Source organism: Oreochromis aureus, linkage group 3 (assembly GCF_013358895.1).
Source record: "Oreochromis aureus strain Israel breed Guangdong linkage group 3, ZZ_aureus, whole genome shotgun sequence".
NCBI lineage: Eukaryota > Metazoa > Chordata > Actinopteri > Cichliformes > Cichlidae > Oreochromis > Oreochromis aureus.
Window position 1 is genome coordinate 52,377,231 of NC_052944.1, and position 12,799 is coordinate 52,390,029.

The window sequence follows — 12,799 nt, forward strand, 5'->3', positions numbered from 1 at the left end:
CTTTCTGTGTGAATTTTACATATTTCTCCATGTGCGGGTAAGCAAACTGCAGTTGATTAAGGCTGTGTCACGGCTCATCTCACTCGCCGTGGGGAAATATTAAAGGAGGATCCAGTCGCAGGCACTCGTGAAGGTGAAGTGGTTTATTGAACACAAAATGCAAATGGAGAAACAGCAAACGGGACTGAAAACTATCTAAACTGAGAACAACTAAACTACTGAACACAAACCAGGACCTGAACATGAAGGAGGATGAGCAGCGGAGAATGACGACGGACAGCAGGGAGACACACAGATGAAGCAGGGTGGATACACAGACAGACCAGCCATTACAATGACAGAAGACGCGACTTAAATACACACAGAGAAACACAAGGAGATTACACACAGGTGGTGGACACAGCTGGGAGTAATTAATGAGATGAGACAAGGGAGGTAAACTGACCACACTTACATGAGACGAAGACCTTCACAATAAAACAGGAAGCAAGAATCACTACACAAAGACGCAGACTCGACACTGAGAGACAGACAGAATAAAACACATGGAACCTGAACTAAACATGAGGGCGAGATAACAAAACCTAAACCAGAAGTAATAATCATCATCATTATCATTATTAACAGCACTACAAGAGAATACGAGAACAAACTATAATTCAAAAAATAAACCAAAACATAATAAACTCAAAATACTGGGTCCAACGGACCCAGAACCGTGACAGGCTGGCTCCAAAAGTAGGATAAACCTCATAGACTCCCAGAATTTCAAAAATCAATTAATTATCTGCAATAATGATATATGGTTAAATATGCAGCATAGTTAATTATACCAGCCCAATCACAAAGTCTCTGCACCGGTATTATAGTTCAATGTTAGCATGTTTTATTGCCCTATTATGGTTACAATTCACAAATACCACTTTCTAAGCAAGTTTGTTAGCCTTAGCTGGCACTAGAAAGTCAGAGAAGTCACCATTTTGAACTCTCCATTATCATGTCCATGGCTCAAAAGCTAAAAATGGGCTCTCAAAATTAAAGAACTAATTGGCCGTGTCATAGTGGCTTAAATCATTTTTTTCTATGTATTCTTTAGAGTAAAACTGTAACTTCATCATTTATGAAAATGTGAACCTTCACTTACAGCCTGTTCTTGAGACGAGTACATACAGTAAGTAATGAAAGGAAAAGGACGATATAAACTCCAGCAGTGGTTATTTATAGACTGAGGTTACAGTCAGTGTGACTTTACACAGGAAGAAGAAGCTCTCAAATACTTCATATGTATTTCAGCCTAATGCTCAGTCAACTAGACAACATGGCAGTTACAACGCTGTGCTTCAGGATAAGTAAGTACCTAGTCTCAGGTTTCTGTATGAGTTTATGTGACTAGTAGATTATTTTTAAGGAAAAAAAACAAAGATTTATTTAGTTTTTCTTTGTTTATCCAGTGATGGTTGAATTTATTCTGCTGGGAACGAAAGTTCAGAAAAGATGTACGTGGGATCCGGGTGAGTTTATTTATTTTTTTATGTATTAATTCAGTCAAATTCAATTAAATCAGTCATTCCTATTGTATAAACAAAGTAAAAATTTCCTGTGTGTACCTACAATATCATTTAGGAGCCTCCATTTTTACTTTTTTCACTAAGACATCTCATTATTATTTTAAGGTAAAGTGATTTGTCAGTGTTGGATTACTAAATAATACCAAACGGCATTTTAGTTTAAAAAAAAGAAAAAGAAAACACATTTACACGGTTTCAGTTTTAACAGTCGGCTGTGTAACTAATATATTCTTAATTTCAGATGTCGCTGTCCCTCGTGTTACTTCAAACAGGCTGCAGCACTTCGAATATGAATCTCTGTCTTTGCATTGTGATGGCTCCACTCAGCTGAGAGGGTTTAGGAATAATGAAGCATTTAGTCCAGCATGTATAACAAAGAAGACATCATCAGGGTCCTCCTGTGTGTTTGATAAAGTCTATCAAGGAGACAGTGGAGGGTACTGGTGCGAGGCTAAAGGAGGAGAGCGAAGTAATACTGTTAACATCACAGTCACAGGTACGTGTATCATATCTGGTTTATACTGCAAATTAATTTGCTTTTCATTCATTCATTGATTTGTATATTTAAAACTTATTTATTTGTGAAAAGAAATATAGATTTGCACTTGCTTTCATCCCATTGGTAGTTACGAAGACCTTCTACCAATTAAGTGTTTTATACTATTATACTATATGTTCTTGTACTTTGTATTGCTGTGTATATTAGTAGTAGTTTATTGTATCTTTTTATCGCACTTAAATTTTCCATAATCTTTTCAGATTATTACAAGGAATGCACATAGGAGACATGTTTTTTTCAAATTGTTTATTATCATGTTTTATAAATATTTAGGTGGTTCTGTGATCCTGGACAGTCCGACTCTTGCTGTACCTGAAGGCAGCAGTGTCACTCTTCTCTGCAGAAATAAGACAACTTCCATCAACTTTGCATTTTTCTACAAAGATAATATCATCTTGGAAAAAAGAGCTCTAGAAAAGATAAACATTAACAATTTTTCCAAGCTAAATGAAGGTCTCTACAAGTGCAGCATCTCTGATGTTGGAGAGTCACCGAAAAGCTGGCTGTCCATGAAAGGTGAGTCATAATAACGTAACAGTTTTGATTGGAATGGAAAAACCTCATTATTAGCTTTAAGATAAATAATGTAAATGTATAGACACAAAATCAGACCTAGTAATTTGACACTTGGAAGAAAAGTTCAGTTTTCTGGGGGTCTGTTTGTTTGTTTGTTTGCTTTTTCACTACAAAAAATAAATAAATAAGGAATTGTAAGAAAATTGAGCGAATGCTTTATATTCTTTGGAACAAATGTTCTCTAAAACTGCTTATTTAATGCTAACTGTTGCATATTTCTTTTTATTAATTTATTAAAATGTGTATAATTTATAAATACAAAAACATTCTGTGTGTAGCGTTACCTGCATCGCCTCATGAAGACACTCGCCCTCATGGTTCTGACTACAACTATGTCATCGGCCTGCTTTGGACTGCCATCATCATTTTGATCATGATACTGGTGACTCTGCTGGTTCGATTTCTTCATACGGGGAAAGGCAGAGGTAAAAATGACTGATACCGCTAATAAACTGTAGGCAAAAGACTCTCAAAGAAACACAAAGTATGAAACATGTAATAATCTAGTATCTAGATTACTACAACAGATTACTTATTTTAAATTTACTGCTATATTTGCTTACAACTTTAATCGAAGGGTGTTGTAACGCCATTTTTCTGTAAATTAGTGTTTTGACTTTTTAATGAAATCTTACGTGCCCATATGTTTAAGGAAATTATTGATGAGGAACGATCGACCATCCACTAAACAAAATGGTTGTATGAATGACTTTCAGTCTTCTTTAATATCTGACTTTGTATTATGTTAAAAAGCTAAACTTTAATTAATCTTCTTTTCTTGTGTCTTCGTTCATTTCAGGATTTCTGCTTTTCTGTTCATCACCTTTACAAAGGAGACCAACAGCAGCGTCCGTCTCAACGGAAGCCAATCCAGAAGGTGAACATAAGCTTGCAACTGTGTTTTTCTTCTTTTTTTTATTTCAAAGCAAAACAGCGTTTTTATTTGCTAATCTGACATATACTGCTAGAACTTTTAAAATCACCTGTTTTGCATATATATATATATATATATATATATATTTTAACAGAGCAAACCTCAACCACGAACTCCCTAAATACAGACAGCATATAGACTGCCCCACCAGGGACAACATCATACTGGATCACTGTTACACCACTCTAAAAGATGCCTATCGCTCTGTGCTCCGGGCAGCTTTGGGACATTCTGATCACTGCATGGTCCATCTTATTCCAGTTTATAGGCAAAAACTCAAACGTGCCAAGCCTGTAGTCAAAACTGTGAAGAAGTGGACTAACGCAGCAAAGCAGGAACTGCAGGACTGTTTTGACTGCACTGATTGGACTGTTTTTGAAGCTGCATCTGATAACCTGGATGAGCTCACGGACACTGTGACATCATTCATCAGTTTTTGTGAAGACGTGTGTGTGCCAACAAAGACCTTTTGCACATACAACAACAATAAACCATGGTTCACCCCTAAACTCCAACATCTTCGTAAGGCTAAGGAGGAGGCCTACAGAAGTGGTGACAGGGCCCTGTACAAGCAAGCCAGGAACACACTGACCAAGGAGATCAAAGCAGCCAAAAGGATCTACTCCCAGAGGCTGGAAGAACGGCTCTCAGCCAACGACCCTGCGTCAGTGTGGAAGGGCCTGCAGGAAATCACCAGCTACAGACGCCCCCCACCCACTGTTGAAGCAAACAAAGACCTGGCCAACGAGCTAAATACATTCTACTGCAGGTTTGACTCCCACGCCTCATCCTCCCCTCCCCAGAGACACCGCTTCAGACACTGACCCCCAACACACCTTCCACCTCTCCCCCCTTCACCCTCACCCTCTCCAATCCAGTCTCAACAACCACCCCCACCCTCCCCAATCCAGACTCAACGACCACCACCACCCTTCCCATTTCAGACTCAACGACCACCACCACCCTCTCCAATCCAGACTCAACGACCTCCATCACACCTCCCACCCCCCTTTCCTCCTCCCTGACACTCAGAATACACACTGAGGATGTGAGCCGACTATTTCAGAAACAGAAGCCCAGGAAAGCCCCCGGACCAGACGGTGTTTCACCCTCCTGCCTCAAGACCTGTGCTGAACAGCTGGCTCCCATCTTCACTCGCATCTTCAACAGATCCCTGGAGCTGTGTGAAGTTCCATCCTGCTTCAAACGCTCCACCATCATCCCTGTTCCCAAGAAACCCACCATCACAGGACTGAATGACTACAGACCTGTCGCCTTGACGTCTGTGGTCATGAAATCCTTCAAACGACTGGTGTTAGCCCATCTGAAGGACATTACAGGCCACCAGCTGGACCCTCTGCAGTTTGCCTACCGGGCAAACAGGTCGGTGGATGATGCAGTGAATATGGGGCTGCATTACATCCTGCAACACCTCGACCGCCCGGGAACTTATGCCAGGATCCTGTTTGTGGACTTTAGTTCGGCTTTTAACACCATCGTGCCTGAACTTCTCTCTTCCAAACTCTCCCAGCTCAGCGTGTCTCCAGCTACCTGTCAGTGGATCACCAGCTTCCTGACAGACAGAAAGCAACAAGTGAGGCTGGGGGAGATCACCTCTGAAACTCGGTCCCTCAGTACTGGTGCCCCTCAAGGATGTGTCCTCTCACCACTATTGTTCTCCCTCTATACTAACGACTGCACCTCCAAGAACTCGGCTGTTAAACTCCTAAAGTTTGCAGATGACACCACCGTCATTGGCCTCATTCAGGATGGTGATGAGTCTGCATACCGGCAGGAAGTTGAGCGGCTGGTACTCTGGTGCAGTCAGCACAATCTGGAGCTGAACACTCTTAAAACTGTAGAGATGACAGTGGACTTCAGGAGACATCCCCCAACTCTGCCCCCCCTCATCATGTCAGACAGCCCTGTGTCGACTGTGAAGATCTTAAAGTTCCTGGGTACCACCATCTCCCAGGACCTGAAGTGGGAGACCAACACCAACTCCATCCTCAAAAAGACCCAGCAGAGGATGCACTTCCTGAGACAACTGGGGAAGTACAGTCTTCCACAGGAGCTGCTGATCCAGTTCTACACTGCGGTCATTGAGTCTGTCCTGTGCTCCTCCATCACAGTCTGGTATGGTGCAGCCACAAAACAGGACAGGAGCAGACTGCAGCGGACTGTACGGGCAGCAGAAAGGATCATCGGTGCCCCCCTGCCCTCCATCCAGGATCTGTACCTCTCAAGAACCAGGAAACGGGCAGGGAAAATCATCACAGACCCCTCACACCCTGGACACAGACTTTTTGACCTGCTGCCCTCTGGCAGACGGTACAGAAGCCTGCAAACCAAGACCACCCAACACAGGAACAGTTTCTTTCCCCTCGCCATCTCCCTCCTAAACAGTTGACCTGTCACACTGCTCCCACTGCCAGACTGCAACTGCACCTTATGTACATTCTGTAGTATTCATTCCACCTCATTTCATTTCTGTATTTTATGTACATAAGTTTAGTTATTTATAGTTGGTTTACACAGCTTTGTGTATGTATGTGTATGCATGTGTAATGTATATATAGACGTGTGTGTGTGTGTGTGTGTGTGTGTGTGTGTGTGTGTGTGTGTTTTACATTGCTGTGCTTGAGAGCCACCATCTACCGGAACCAAATTCCTTGTATTTGTCTGCACATATACTTGGCCAATAAACACGATTCTGATTCTGATTCTGATATATGTATAAAAAATTCCCCGCTCGCCCCTGTGGGCGGTCAGTCCTTCAAGCTCGGGTCCTCTACCAGAGGCCTGGGAGCTTGAGGGTCCTGCGCAGTATCTTAGCTGTTCCCAGGACTGCGCTCTTCTGGACAGAGATCTCCGATGTTGTTCCCGGGATCTGCTGGAGCCACTCGCCTAGCTTGGGAGTCACTGCACCTAGTGCTCCGATTACCACCGGGGCCACCGTCACCTTCACCCTCCACATCTTCTCGAGCTTTTCTCTGAGCCCTTGGTATTTCTCCAGCTTCTCGTGTTCCTTCTTCCTGATGTTGCTGTCATTCGGAACCGTCTTCTATGTCCGGTTGGTTAGCCACCACCATTTTGTCCGTCTGTATCTGGAAGTCCCACAGGATCTTAGCTCAGTCATTTTCCATCACCCTTGGGGGCATCTCCCATTTTGACCTCGGGACTTCCAGGTTATACTTGGCACAGATGTTCCTGTACACTATGCCAGCCACTTGGTTATGGCGTTCCATGTATGCCTTGCCTGCTAGCATCTTGCACCCTGCTGTTATGTGCTGGATTGTCTCTAGGGCATCTTTACACAGCCTGCACCTGGGGTCTTGCCTGGTGTGAAAGACCCCAGCCTCTATGGATCTTGTACTCAGAGCTTGTTCTTGTGCTGCCATGATTAGTGCCTCTGTGCTGTCTTTCAGTCCAGCTTTGTCCAGCCACTGGTAGGATTTCTGGATATCAGCCACCTCCTCTATCTGCCGGTGGTACATACCGTGCAGGGGCCTGTCCTTCCATGATGGTTCCTCGTCTCCCTCCTCTTTCTTGGGTTTCTGCTGCCTGAAGTATTCACTGAGCATGCTGTCAGTTGGGGCCATCTTCGTGGTGTATTCATGGATGTTCCTTGTCTCATCCTGGACTGTGGTGCTGACACTCACCAGTCCCTGGCCTCCTTCCTTCCGCTTAGCGTACAGCCTCAGGATGCTGGACTTGGGGTGAAACCCTCCATGCATGGTAAGGAGCTTTCTTGTCTTTATGTCAGTGGCTTCTATCTCCTCCTTTGGCCAGCCTATTACCCCAGCAGGGTACCTGATCACGGGCAGGGCGTAGGTGTTGATAGCCCGAATCTTGTTCTTACCGTTCAGCTGACTCCTCAGGACTTGCCTGACCCTCTGCAGGTACTTGGTGGTTGCAGCTTTTCTAGTGGCCTCTTCATGGTTCCCATTCACCTGCGGGATCCCCAGGTACTTGTAACTGTCCTCTATGTCTGCAATGTTGCCTTCTGGTAGTTCGATCCCCTCAGTTCTGACTACCTTCCCTCTCTTTGTTATCATCCGACTACACTTCTCCAGTCCGAACGACATTCCGACGTCATTGCTGTATATCCTGGTGGTGTGGATCAGTGAATCGATGTCTCGTTCACTCTTGGCATACAGCTTGATGTCATCCATGTACAGGAGGTGGCTGACAACTGCTCCATTCCGTAGTCAGTATCCGTAGCCAGTCTTGTTAATGATCTCACTGAGGGGGTTCAGGCCTATGCAGAACAGCAGTGGGGACAGAGCATCTCCTTGGTAGATCCCGCACTTGATGGTGACTTGTGCTATGGGCTTGGAGTTGGCCTCTAGTGTTGTACACCACATACCCATTGAGTTCCTGATGAAGGCTCTTAGGGTCCTGTTGATCTTGTACAATTCTAGGCATTCCAGGATCCAGCTGTGGGGCATTGAGTCATAGGCCTTCTTGTAATCAATCCAGGCAGTGCACAGGTTGGTCAGTCTGGTCTTGCAGTGTCGGCTGACTGCTCGGTCTACCAGTAGCTGGTGTTTTGCGCCTCTGGTATTCTTGCCCATCCCTTTCTGTGCCCCGCTCATGTATTGACCCATGTGCCTGTTCATCTTAGGTGCTATGATGCCTGACAGGAGCTTCCACGTCGTGCTGAGGAGGGTTATTGGTCGGTAATTGGAGGGGACCGGTCCCTTCTGGGGGTCCTTGAGGATCAGGACTGTCCGGCCTTTGGTTAGCCTATATATATATATATATATATATATATATATATATACCACAGGGTGGCCAACTCCAGGCCTTCAGAGCCGGTGTCCTGCAGCTTTTGGATGTGTCCTTGATCCATGACAGCTTATTTAAATGGCTAAATTACCTCCTCAACTCAGGGTGATATCTAAAACCTGCAGGACACCGACCCTCGAGGCCTGGAGTTGGCCACCCCTGCTTTAATCCATCTTCTTTTTCTGTTCATGTCAGGATTTCTGGTTTTCTGTTCATCGCTTTTACAAAGGATACTTACAAGCACATCACACTCTGCTGAAGCCAATACAACAGGTCAGTAGTTTAGAGCAAAATAGTGTCATTGTGTCAACTGATTTTTGTTTTTAAATTGCTAGAAAGACGTAGTTCTTTGTATTTTGTTGTATATGATGTTTGCATAAATGTTTTTTTAATCTCATTGTGACAAACACAAAATGTGTATGCCTAAATTAATAACACTTTTTTTAAACATGCACTGCTTCTTTTGAGATACTGGAATACTTTTAATATTTATAAGAGGTTGACACTTGAGAATCACGAGAGTTAAATTTGGCAGCTGAAGTGTGACGTTTGTGATACGCTGCATACACGCAGGATATTTTTACCTCTCCTCTATGTGTTATATGCAGGGTTTTGTTTTCCACCCATCTGGTGTTTGTGTTAATGTGAACCTGCCTTGGGTCAAACCACAGCATAAATCCACAGACAGAAAATGCATAAAAGTTCAGCCTGTAATATCAGTATTTATAACTGGTTGTGTTATATACAATGTTGGGGAGTAACGGAATACATGTACCGCCGTTACGTATTTAAAATACAAAATATGAGTAACTGTATTCTGTTACAGTTACCGTTTAAAAAGGTGGTATTTAGAATACAGTTACTTTGTTGAAATAAATGGATTACACGGCGGTACTTTCCTGTTTCATATTGTGGCGGGTCAGGACTGTTTGGGCTTTGTTCGACAGCTATGTTCTGTTGTTCCAGGCAGCAGCGTTACGGTTGCCATGGTTACAGGGTGACGCTCTCTCTCTCTCTCTGCGTGTTTCCTGGGTGAGAGAGTGCTTTTGTGTTGTTGTTGTTGTTGTGCTAAGCTAATAGGCAGAATGCTACAGGTATAGCTCTAAAGAATGTAGTATCATGGGCAGTGTAGTCCGTGCTGCAGGGAGAATGGACTACTATACCCGTTATGTGTCTGTGAGCAAGGGAGGGAGAAAAAGGTGTTTCTGTCATCGAGCAGAAACGGGAGCTGGAAGCATGTAAATATAATAATAACCACTGCAGCCAAGAAGAGTGCCTGACGAGCCCAGTTGTAAGTAAGCTATTAAGACTCGACTGCACACTCTGTTCGTGTTTTCCTCCGAAACAATAAGTTCCGTTGGAGCAGCCTTTCAACGCCTCTCTGTCTCTCGCAAGCAAAGTTGACCCACACAACAAAGTAAAGATATTTTTCGGCTACCAGCCCGACACGGAACCCATCGTATTAGCCAGAGGTCCCTTTACTACGGTTCGGAGCCGCGGACCTTCAGTAATAGTAATAAATCACACAGCAATAGTACATTCATGTAGTTGTAAAAAGCATGATAATATAATAAGTAATCCAAAGTATTCAGAATACGTTACTGTCATACTGTAACGTAACGGAATACGTTACAGAATACATTTTGGGGCATGTATTCGGTATTCTGTAATGGAATACATTTTAAAAGTAACCTTCCCAACACTGGTTATATAGAGCTTTTTTTTTCTTCAGATGATTCGGATGAAGTTGTGTACTCCACTTTAACCATTCGTGGGGCACAACAAAGTTGCCAGCCAGGTTAGTATCTTGAATACATACAGAGATTTTATTACATTTCAGATCTTTTCAAAATGATACCAGCACATTTAAATCATTGTCATCTTTAAAGTCAACTTTAATTTCAACCTCTTACTGAAGATGTTAAACTGAAATGCCAGTCCCATTATTTTTTATGGGAATCTTCTCAGATTATTGTATCATTTCTCCATTAAAGTAAAACATGTGATCTTTTTGTTTTTTAGCAGAATCAGACTTGTTGAGCTCCACAATGAATTCCAGAGAAGGTGAAGGCCCAGGCCTCCCAGTGAAGGAAGAAATTTATTCCTCTATCCGGATTGTAAGACTACTGGTCTTTGGCCTTCAGCAGCCATTCCTACTTACTGTAAACAACTGCTATGGTATAACATCCCTGTATACCAATGCCAGTGGTTAGTTGTCATCACACAGTATTAACACATCAGTGCAGGCAAATGTGCTGTCATTCCTTTTAACTCTATCATGTGCATCAATGTGAACATTTTTTTAAAGACAGCAGACCTGAGGGTTCATTTCAAAATATATGAATTTGTCATTTATATTCTTGAGTTAAAGGTATAAATATGACAATATTTCTTTTTTTCTTTCCATATTTATTTATTTACTTATTAGAGCAGTCGAAATTACTGTCACGAGTTAAATGAAAGAAGACTAAATCACCAAAGCTGATAAGTTAGAATTGAGCCAAGTTTGGATTTTTTTTTAAAGAAATGTAAAATAATAATAACAAGAGCATAGTGCACAACTCCCCCTGAAGGGCATACAAACATTTGCACATACAATCAGTAAGATTCATGCCATTAGGGATTCCTGGCTATTAGACATACGCAAGAAATAATTTTACATCATCCTCTGATCCAAAAATGTTAAAAACTCTAAAAACATCACTTGAATCCATGAATAAAGTTTACAAAAATGCTCTATACATTCTTTAGTCAGTGGCGTGCAATGTTTTAGAAAAATGCAAACATCGCAATTTCTACAAATTAAATGTTAAACCAAATACATCCCAAAAATAAGGTCATGAAGAAACTACAACATAACACTGAGTACTAGTCATCATTCAATCCTTTAGCTGACAATGTCTGCAAAAAGAATATCCAGAACACCTCACTTCTTTTCAATAGTAAGTTATGGTTTCCACCCCTTGGAGACAATGGAACATGTTTAATGCCACAAAATCATAAAGATGCTACATCATGTTTGGATATCATTAAAGTCACTGCTACTGGCTAATCTTTATCAAATTGAAAGATTGCACTTTTATGACCTGCAGTCTATCTGGGTCAGATATAAACCAAGTTTAGGTGGAGTTTATTTTCGTTATGCTGACTTTTTCGTACTGCGTGCTAGCTAGCATGACGGAGTTTCTATACAGCTGGGTGGGTGCTATGTTACTGATGTTGAACTTTATTTTGTTCATACGGTTAATTATTAGAGTTGCCAACCGTCCCGTAAAAAACAGAATCGTCTCGTATTCAGAGAAAATATTACGCCTTTCGTACTGAGGTGAAAAGGAACACAGTTTGTCCCGGACTTCAGCTACAATGAAAAAGACACAAAGCTGGAGTTATTCTGTCTTTACGCTGCACAGCTGCCTCTTCTTCTCTCATTCTCTCCCCTCCCTCTCCTGTTTCTACTTCAATCATGAAACTGATGAATGATCAGCTGATCGGCTTTTCTGTCTTGTTTGTTTATCGCCCACTTTGCGCCAGAAAGAGGAAAACAGCAGATGTCGCGCTAAACAACAGCAGCACGTTTAATCTTGATCAGCTGTTGTTAGAATTTATTTAATATTAATTTCTAGTATCAGCTGATGTTTGCTGGAGCCACAGCTGTGAAAGCTGCTGGTATGATGTCGGTTTGGTTATCTGGTGAGAGGGAAACATTAAGATGAAACCAGGAGATGTCCTTACTGAATCATCAGAGTTGAACAGATGATGGAGAAACAGGTTTACCCTTTAGGTGACATGAATGAGTTGAAGGGAAGTTATCAACGGTTTCTGAGAGACAAATAACACCAGGATCCTTTTCTATGTAGCTGACAGCTGGTAACTGTGCAGGGGCGGGTCTAGCAAAGTGTTGCCAGGGGTCCATGTAGGGCATTAACAGGGAAAGTGGGGCACAAGGAAATACCTTTCTTTCTTATTGTCATTTAAAATGTCTCGCTTTTAAAAAATAATTATCTGAGTCTTACAACAAACAATTGATAGATTGATACATATATACCATCAGAACAGTGTACATCACTGTCACAACAGTGTTTGTTTTCATTCAAAGGCTTTATGATTTTTCCTATAATGGTTGGCGGGTCTCTAGTCAAAATGCCCGGGACGATTTTTTTGTCCCAGTCCAGCCCTGGATGCAGCTCATCTGCAGTCTGGTGTTACCTACATCTTCCTATTCAGAAGGCAGAATTTCCGAGTTCTGAGTACAATCGAAAGCACCACGACTGCAGTTTTGTGTTGGATGTAAAAAGCAGGCTAGAATCATGCGGCGGTCAACGACGGTCCAGGCGTGGGATTTCTCTCGTGGAAATGTGCACATTATTTTTT